At 37.5% G+C, this 10,397-nt stretch overlaps 1 non-coding gene across 1 annotated transcript; it reads right to left on the bottom strand.

Moving 5' to 3' along the window:
- Positions 1 to 8,826: 8,826 nt before the first annotated feature.
- Positions 8,827 to 8,933, bottom strand: LOC132186001 (small nucleolar RNA R71). The gene has a single exon (XR_009440684.1). It is a non-coding gene; the product is annotated as a small nucleolar RNA R71 (small nucleolar RNA).
- Between the last annotated feature and the right edge of the window lie 1,464 nt (positions 8,934 to 10,397).

Raw genomic sequence — 10,397 nt, 5'->3', positions numbered from 1 at the left:
CCACTTTTCCACTCCTCAGTGTGGTGACAGCTTGAATTTGCTCTTGACATGAAGTACCCTCATCTACCATGTAGTGTCCCTTAGGATTGACCACCGACTGACTTGGAAGCTTTCTTTCTTCCTTCGTGTTGAGTGTATTAGCAATTTGTCTGAGCTAAGCCTCTATCTTGGCAATGGATTGAGAGTGAAAGTTCAGTATCTGATCATTATCATCCAATTTGCGTAGAGCCTTCAACCTTTTGTCTTCAAAGTTAGAACTCAACCGGGGACGTGGTACAGCCTGATACTGCTACTGTGGAGACCGGTATATGGAAAAAGGCTGGTAGGGCTACTTGCTAGAATGTGCTTGATTGTGCAGTCATGGAGCTGAGTTGCTTGAAGCTTGAGCCTTCTATGAGAAGTTCATATGATTTCTCCACCCCGGGTTGTAAGTATTGGAATATGGATCATTACCCGGTCTTGAGAACGCTGCATTGACCTGCTCATTAGGAATGTCAGAAAACTGTCCAGCAATAGGACAATCATTCATGTGATGCATAGGACTAGAGCATAATGAACTTGGGTCGTGCTGTGTGTGCATGTGAGTAGAGTTAGGAGCAAAACCAGCAACCCTCATTTGATCTATCTGCCTAGTTATAGCATCTACAACTTTGGTAGCCACATCTAAGGAATGTCCTACGTCAAAAAGATCTTCGATCTTTGGTGCTTTAAGTGCAGGTGCCCTATGTCTAGTGGAAGCATGCTGAGCAGAATTATTACTCAGATTTTCAAGCAAGGTCCACACTTTATCCTTACTCTTCATCATAAAAGTCCCCCCACACGATCCATCTACCATTTGTCTATGAGGCTCGGTCAAGCCATCATAGAATCTTTGGACAAGCTGCCATTTCGGGACAGCGTGGCGCTGGCACGATCTAAGAAGGTCTTTAAGTCTTTCCCAGGTCTCATAAAATTGTTCACCTCATACTGGGAGATACTAACAATAGCTCTCCTAATGTCATTGGTCTTTCTTATGGGGAAATACTTCTTCAGAAATTCTTGTTGCAATTTTAACGCCCACAAAACTTGCTTTGACCAGCCTGGTAAGGTTACTGGCAATTACCCCAGTTTAACCAACTGGTGGCTAAATGGGGAACCTCCCCTTTAAGCATTATCAGAGGTAATGCATAGGATGGTGAAATACATCAGAGAAATCTATAAATCATTACAGGTGCAAGTATAAAAATTCTTAATTTAAAGGCATAGAGCAACTAACAATAATTTAAAGCAAACCTGTAATAGCTTGAAGATCTTAAAGCAAAGTTTGTGGTGGCAACCGTACCACTCTTGGTTTCTAAGAACAAGCTCTCTATAAGAGTAATAACTGAATAAGTCTAACGACTTAGTAAGTAAACCTCACAATTGAGTATGACATAAGCTCATTATTATTATACGAAATAAACGTCCAGTTCCGATATCATTGAAAAGAGGTGTTGTCTCCGTTAATACACCCTGAAAATATTGTTTGGTTTGATAAAGGTTGGTGTACTCTCGGAGGCAATCGCCTAAGTATTTAAAGGCAGAAAACTAATGATTTATAGGTCGTAACTATCGTATATGGTCTACTCGAGATATTACCCCTTCTCAGAAGGGTTGATGCTGTTCCCAGGGACTTGTAATACAATGCCGATGCCCCGACCATTGTATGCTACCATCCATTACATTAGTAGGTTGACCAAGTCCGACCTCGGGTCGCCCATGCTACTAATGATGTATGTCCTGTAGTGACTGCCCGTTAAGGTTACACCTGTCACGAAACAACCATTGGATCGAGACCTATATAACAATACACACATTTGACCATAGAATCAAGTTTATATAGTAAGCCCATAACCATTATATCGCACATACCGGTGTACCATGTCATATAATGCATCTTATCAACAAGTTATTAAAGCAGTTATCACGTTATTACAAAAAGGAGAAAATGCACTTCACCCCTCCCCCTTCCCCCCCGAAGTTTAACCCATTTTTCAATTTGAACCCCAATGTTTAAAAATTTGCAATGTACCCTCACAAAGTTACATAATTTTGCAATTCAACCAATCCGTTACCCAATTCCGTCTTCTCAAACGGAAAGTCGAACACGTGTGTGGCACGTGATAATTTTTTTTTCAAATCTTCCCATTTTGCTCCTAATTTATAAAAAAAAAAAAAAAAAAACATTTAGTTACCCCCATCTGGCCGGATTGTGGGTGGCGAGCCACTCCCACGGCCCATGGGGGTGGTTTGGCCACCCCCAAGGGGCCAAATGGGAGTGGCCGAAACCACCCAAATCAGAAAACCATTAATTATTCTCCCTCCAAAACAATTTTCCAAAGACACCTAGAGCCTTCGACCACTAGGAACAAGGCTTGCCGCCGAACGTTGCCTTCAACTACCAAAGACCTCTCTCCCTCCCTTTCTGTTCATTTGGGAATTTTGTTTTCTCTCTCTTACAATACTCGCCACTATCTTTGTTGTGGGTTTTATTGATTTATGTGTACTTGCGTTTAATGGGTATGGAATTCTTTTTTTTTTCTCCATTTCGCTCTGCTCCACCAAAACAAGATTTAAAAATAAAAATCAAATGCCCATGTGAAGAATGTTGCACAACATCTCTACGTTTTTTTTTTTGGGTATTGATCTTTGTGTCACAGCCATTGGAGGAGGGTGATGAAGTTAGGAAGGATGGCGCTTAACTATGAGAAGAAAACTTAGTTTTGGTTTTTTTTTTTTTTTTTTTTTTTTTTTTTTTTTATTGATTAGGAAAAAGATGAGGAATGAGCATCTCTTATAGAGGGAAACAGATCCGCAAGCGTAGCTACCCCCAATTTTTTTTATTTTTTTTTTAAACGAGGGGCAAAATGGGAGGATTTGGGGAAAAATTATCACATGCCACGCACGTGTTTGACTTTCCATCTGAGAAGACGGAATTTGGTAATGGAGTGGTCGAATTGCAAAATTTTGTAACTTTGTGAGGGCACATTGCAAATTTTTAAACATTGGGGTTCAAATTGAAAATGAAGTCAAACTTCAGGGGGTAAAATGCATTTTCTCCTTACAAAAATGTAGATATGCTCATATCGTACGCGTGGTCAGTCAGCTGACATATCCCACGTTTTCAAGGAAAGTGTTCATAAGTTTTTACTTACCTCGTTCGCCTACTCGAGTCCTTCGACATCACAAAACCCTGCTATAACGAAATATGGTACATAGTTATGCGTAGTATTAGAGGACTTTTATGAGTATGTTGCTAAGTTCTATCTAAGGATTGCTGGACCTAAGATTACACAGGTGGAACTAAGGGGCAGATGCCTGGTTGTACGTACGGCCTCGTGAGCCTACGTTCGGCCAATGAGTTAGGCATTTCGGCCAACAACTCTAAACTGTGTTTTGAGGCTTCTATGAAATCTATAGGATATTATATCTCATCCTAGGCTACTAAACAAACATATGCAAGGTACATATTATGCAACTCAAATAATCAAAGAGGCGCTTTAAAGTCTTTTGAAAACATTTCTTGATTTTTTAAGAAAATGGGTACAAGCGCTTGTCATAGCATCCTTAAAACTTAAAACATTAGAAAGGTAGTAAGAACAACACGAAAGTTATGGAAATTGGCAAGGGGTTACCTTATAAGATGACCAACTCCTCCAATCTCCCCCATCCTCCACAAAATCACTCCTCATACTAGGATTTTAGGGTTTCTTGAATGCAAGGGTGGTTGAAGGTCGAATGGGGGTCTTATATTGGGAATGGAGGCGTGGTATTGTCTGAAAAAGTAAATAATGGCTTAAAAGTGTTTTTCAGGATGTCAGCGTACAGACTGGTACTATTGGGCGTACGTACGGGTACTATTACACATTGGGTAAAAGGTTTAAGGTGTACGTTCTAGGGTATTGCCCACTAGGTCAAAGACTGGTCAACGTATGTACGGGTGGTGTAATACCCCTAAATTTATACCTAGAATAAAGGTGACCTTAATATTAAGGATAAGGAGGATTTGCAATTTTATTAAGATTTATATGAAATTAGGAAAATAGACTTAATGTGAAAGATGATGGAAATCGCTAGTTAGAAATTTAGTGGGTTATTGAAAGAAAAGTCACATTGTTTTGATTGCCGAAAATTCAATGAGTGACATTAAATAAAATTGTTTTAAGACCTTGTATATTGATGAGAAAAGAAGATTTTAAAAGTAGTTTCATAATTTTTGGACAATTGTAGAAGGAGTTATGATTTTTAGAAGATGCAAGTGTCAAAACTTGAATTTCAGTCAAACAGAGGCACAGAATTTCGAGGGACTTTTGAGGTATCAAAAATTTATGGGTTGGTATGATTTTTGGATATGTTATGATTTTTGAGTGCGGAAAATTTAAGCCAAATTTTGTGTGATTTGGAGTTAAATTGAAAGAGTTATGATTTTTCCAAGTTTAATAGGTCAATCTGTCAAGTAGTTGAGGTATCTGCGACTTCGGAAATTAATTGGATGGGTTAATGATCCTAGTAGGCAACAATTTTTAGGTATGTGACAGTCAAAGAATTATATTTACTGGGGATTAATTACAAAATTTTATGACTACATCTTGATAGGTTCATGTCAAGACACCTAAGTGCTATGGTGTAAGCATTGCATACCTAACAGACCCACTTGGTTGACACCTAAAGCTACATCATGCCTTTCTTGTTTTCTTGGTTGACACCTAAAGTAACATGTGTTATACAGCATGCTTCTATGGATTTCTTGGTGGACACTTGTCTTGTGGTATAGAAGAAATTGAATGCATGTGGGACAAATGTCCCACATGTGGCAAGCTCTCAAGGGGAATATGTCCCACATACAATAGGTATTTAAGGGGAGCAATTCCCCTCAATTGCTCACAGCTCAAGTGAGCGTGAGATGAGGGAGAAATCCGAGGGGATCCGCTGGAGAAAAGAAAGAAGGTAAAGGAAAGAGAAGAAAGAAAAGAAAGAATAGAAAGAAAGAAAGAATAGAAAGAAAGAAAGAAGAGGAAGAAGAAAAAAAAAAAAAAAAAAATATGAGAACTCTCTAAGGTAATATTTTCATATCTTTTATTGTATTTTTAGTATGAAGCTAAATTCCTAAAATTAAATTGGGGTTTTTGGTGTATGAACACTAGGATTGCTTTCTTGAATGGTTAATTATATTTAAAGTGTTAACTGACCATAGATTATTATGGGATCCATGGAAGTTGGTGCTTATTGGGTTTAGGTGCTAATATGTCATATGATAATTAGAGTGATTGTTGTAAATGTTTCTAAGCTTTCGATATTGGATGTAAGTTGCTAAATTAAATGGCTTAGGAAGAGAGTGTTTATATGGCTAGATAAACTTCTTAAGCTGTTAATTGTAGTCGGATGATTCTAAAATAATAAGAATATTATAACCTTGGTATTTTAGTGTAAATCAATTGATTAGAATAAGGCCTTAGTTGAGTTGATTATTAGAATTTTATGGGAGGCAAATAAATCAAGCATGGTAATGTTTGATGTGATTGTAATGTTTTTAGCTAAGGATAGACGTTGGTGGGATAAAGATTAGAGCTAAGATCCTTAGCAACTAAAGTGATGCATGATTGAAAACGAATTGATGACTAAGGTACTTTTTACCTCCGTTGTAGGAATTTTGAGTTGGATGCGGATTCAAAATAATGACATGCAATGCTAGGTAATGGGACACAACACCAAAAACCCCAACCGATTTTATTAAAAATCTTTTGAAAATGTTAGGGGATTTTATAAAGAATCCACTTACATGATTTTCAATTGCACTTTCTTTCATTTTTTTAATGCAAAGTTGTATTCAATCATATGGCATGGTTTAAGGATTTTATGAATTACAATTACCTCATTTTTATGAGTTATGCATGAATGCAATGATGAATGAAAGAAGCTTACAAAGTTTCATAGTATGTTATACCATTATAGAAGAGCTTAAAAGATTATATAAAATGTTATATGTGCATTCATGTCATAATTGTTCACCCGAGACACTGATATAGTCACGAACGGTACCAGATCGGATGGGTAGCATGGCAAGCACACCGAAAGACGGTTACAAGGTGTGTGCTATCAGCCGAGTGACATTCACCTAGGAGAAGTTCCCAACCCGGTAACTCTCCCCTGTGATGGCAGGATGAGCCTATAGGTCCTTCGGGACAAGCCAACATGCGCCGCACATGGTAAAATTGCGATTATGGGTCAAAGGGTAAACATGATTTGAGTAAAGAAAAATAAAAGGAAGTGCCTATACTTTGCATAACTTACTCACTTCTCGCTTTTCAATTGTTTATTATAGTGCATGATTGAGATTGTGATATAAAAATATGCATAGCAATTTTTATAGCATTTTGGTGTTGTGGCTATTTATTGAGTTATTGAACTCACCCCTTTCTCCCTATATATCTTTTTTTAGATTGCCCTATATATCGTAATATTGAGGACAGGGGCACCGGTGGGCCTCTTAGTTGTTAAAGACCCGATCATTTGGCCCAATGGCTAGGACACTTGGGCTTATTGCTTTCTGAACTAGTAGGTGTAGTAGCAGTAGAAGTGTCTGAGACTCCATTCCATAGACTAGACCGCTTAGGGCAAGCATAGACTGTGTAATTTTGTTTGCTTATGAGGTTATTGAATACTAGCACATTATGTGTTTGTAATTTCATAATAAGAGTTTATAGTACTCTAGTGATATTATGTTTCTGTGGAGATCATATGGTAGGAGATTTTTATTTTTTATTTTTATATATTACAATTACTCTCAATCGCTCTACCTCTAGAACTTGGGGCGTTTTAGGTGGTCCCTTGGGCGTACGTGTTAATTGCCAAAATATTCATATTTTTAGCCCTTCACGTACATGTTTTAATCCTTTAGTTTTGGTTAATTTATGTTATTTTACTTCTTTTATGTGTTTTCCATACTTTTGTAAGCTTTTGGAAGAAAATGAAGTAAATCTGGAAGATTTGGGCTCAAAGAGCGAATTTTGGAAAAGTTGGAGTTTTTGGTAGTGTGATCGATCGCAGGTGACTTACGATCGATCGCACCTGTGCGCTGGAGAATTCAAGAAGTTGCGGACAGACTCCCTTTCCTTCCATATTAGGGTTTTCCAACTCCTAATTGTAATAGGATTAAAACCCTGCGAAATTCCTAGGTTTACTAGTTTGTCTATGACTTCTAAAGCCTATAAATAGACCTCTAAACCTCAAGAATAAACATCCTTGGAACATCCTTGGAAGAGGCACAACTTGAGGAGAGGAATTTGGAGGCTACTTCTAGGAGCGGTTTTCGGTTCTTTATTTCCCTTTTCTTTTTAGTTTTATTTTAATTATGTGTAACTAACTCTTAAGGAGGGCTAGATTGAAGCCCTAATTATGCTTATTTAATATTTCAATATTGGCGCCTTTGTGATGATCATGTTGTGATATTTAACTTGATTAATTCCTACTTTCATGAATTCTTCATATGTATGTGACTGACCATTATATGCTTGTGGTACAGACTAGTTAGTTAAATCAATTTGGATGACTAAGTCCTGGATTTAACATAAGTAACAAAAGATATCCACACCGGGTTCTTGGGTTAATCAACATGGGGAACCGAGAGTAGACACCCATGCCCTAGGCCTAATGTGTTTGTCGATTTCCACAAATTTATGCTTTCTTAAAGAACAACTTAGTAGACACCCATGCTAAATTCTTTAGGAAAGAAAAGAATTAGAGTAGACACTCATGCCTAATTCGTTGCTTAGGAAAATCAATACCTTAAGGAGTAGATACTCGTACCCTTAGGTTGACAAACATTAAGTATTTACAATATGATTGGATCATTGGCATATTGTTATATTATCTAAGTATGATTAGTGGTGGATATCAAAGCCCTACCTTTAGCTTTTTTATTTATCTTTATTATCTTTTTATTTCTTTTTCACAATATCAATTCAGTGACAAGTTGATATTTTTAATTAATTCTAAATAAAATCACAATCCTCGTGGGAACGATCTCGTACTTGCTGCACTATACTATTGTTTTGATCTTGTGCACTTGCGAGTTAAAACGTACTAAATATTATCTATTAATTTAGGTAGTATTTGGCACAACAAGTTTTTGGCGCCGTTGCCGGGGATTGTTTGATTTTGTTTGGAATTTTTTCTTTAATTTATTTTTGTTTTAAATTTTTCTGTTTTTATTGTCTTTTCCGCAGTTTCTGTGCCTTTGGAGGTGCGATCGATTGCCCAACCAGGGCGATCGAGCGCACTAGTAGGATCGAGAGCACCTCACGGTGCGATCAATCGCACATCTAGAGAGCATCACAGTTACTGCACTAATTACAGATTTGATTTATTTCTTTTATTTTTATTTTTCTTTTTATTTTGTTATTTAATTTTCCTTTTTGTTTTAATCATGTTGAGAAACAATACACCTCCGGTGCGAAGAGCTATGGAAAGTTCATTAAGTTCCCAGATCCTCAACCAGCCATCATGCATTAATTTTCAGCCCATTGTGCAGAGCAATTACGATTTATCTCCGTTGCTCAATATGATTCCACACTATAAAGGCACACCTACAGAGAACCCATATAGCATATTCGAGAATTCTGTGATCTCTACAGGACTCAAAATGTTTAGGGTTTAACTCTAGAAGAAATCAAGTTAATCCTCTTCCCTTTTTCTTTAAAAGATAATGCTAAGAGATGGTACAATTCTTTGGCCGCAAGTTCTATTCATACTTGGGATGAGATGGCCACAAAGTTCTTAAAGAAGTTTTTTCCAGCCCACAAGATAAGGCAATTGAGAAGGGAAATTTTGACCTTCCAACAAAAAGATGGAGACCCTTTCTTCGAGGCATAGGAACACTTTAAAGAACTACTTCTCAGATGCCCTCATCACAATATATCTCAAGACGATCAGGTACTGACATTCTATGAGAGTTTAAATGATCTTAACAAGAGTCTTGTAGATTTAGCTTGTGGTAGCATGTTGATGGAGAAAAGCAGTGAGGAAGCCATGGAGTTCTTCGAGACATTGAGTGAGCACTCCCAACAATTCACATCTAATAGGAGACAATGACTCAAAGGAAAAGGATATATAAAGAGAGCACCAATGGAGGAATTCAGGCTCAAATGGCTGCCATCCGAGATTAGTCCAAGCCTGACATTCCTGCTGTCCACTGAAAAGTCTGGATGTAAATTGTCGAATGCCCTCCATGATTCACCATCAGCCGGATGCTTCAATACATCGTCCTTAGTTTGGCCTTCTGCATGCCACCTCATATAGGGGCAGTATGCTCTAACATAAACAGCCTCTGTAGTCGTGATATGAGTGGAAACCACCGCAACACCTTGACCGAGTGTTTCTTACTCGATGATATGGGTTGACCATCCTCATCCAAATGAATTTTATCCTTCCACTTAGATACTCCACAAACGGTACATGAATCTAAATCCTTATTGTTCTTTAAGAATAACATACAATCATTACGACACACCGGGATCTTCTCATACCCGAGTCCCATGTCCCTTAGAAACTTTTTTCACCTCATATATATTAACTGGCAAAGCTTCATCACTCACAGGTAGTAATTGATTGATGAACTCAAGGAAAGATGAAAATATCGCATTACTAAGTCCGGCAACGCACTTCAAGTTGTACAGATATATAGTAATACTAAGCTTGCTATGTTTGGTCCCATCATGAAGTGGCTTCTCTGCCTTTCTAAGCAAGTTGTAGTACTTTAGTATGTCACCTTTAGCGGCTTCTTCATTCATAGTTTCTTCATTCCCCTGCACTATTACTTAAGGCTCACAATTGTCTTCTATAACACTGTGCATGCCGAATAGATCACGCAACATTGCGTGCATGTTTTCACCTTGTTCTGTGCTTATACCCGCATCTGTGATTGTGGTAGTCAAATTAGAGACTGCAACAGGAGACCGTACAAGCTTCTCACCGTGATAATATCAGTTTCTATATGCAATCATTATTCATTTACCCCCTGTCAAGTGGTCAAATACGAAACCCGGCAGGTGGCGCTACTTATTACGACATGACTTACAGGGGCAGTGAATTTTTCCATGAGGGATTGTACAGTTCATAACTGCGAAGTCCACAAATAATCTACACCTGTCTCTGTACTTCCTCGTACCTCTAGACTTTGTCATCCAACTCTTGTCCATAGCTTTAATTACTGGAACCCTAATTGAATAAAATAAATCTAGGTTAGTTAATTAGTTGTTATTTTTTTTAGTGTATTTCTTTAATTACATAGTTTCAATTTTTTGTTTATTTTTAACAAATAAACACATACATTTAGTTTTAATTATAACATCTACATAATCTAAATTTGCAAAACCTAAACA

This window comes from Corylus avellana, chromosome 7, assembly GCF_965113065.1.
Source record: "Corylus avellana chromosome 7, dhCorAvel1.hap1.2, whole genome shotgun sequence".
Taxonomy (NCBI): Eukaryota; Viridiplantae; Streptophyta; class Magnoliopsida; order Fagales; family Betulaceae; genus Corylus; species Corylus avellana.
Note: the sequence above shows the minus strand (reverse complement) of the source record. Positions and strands in the feature narration are given on the sequence as shown.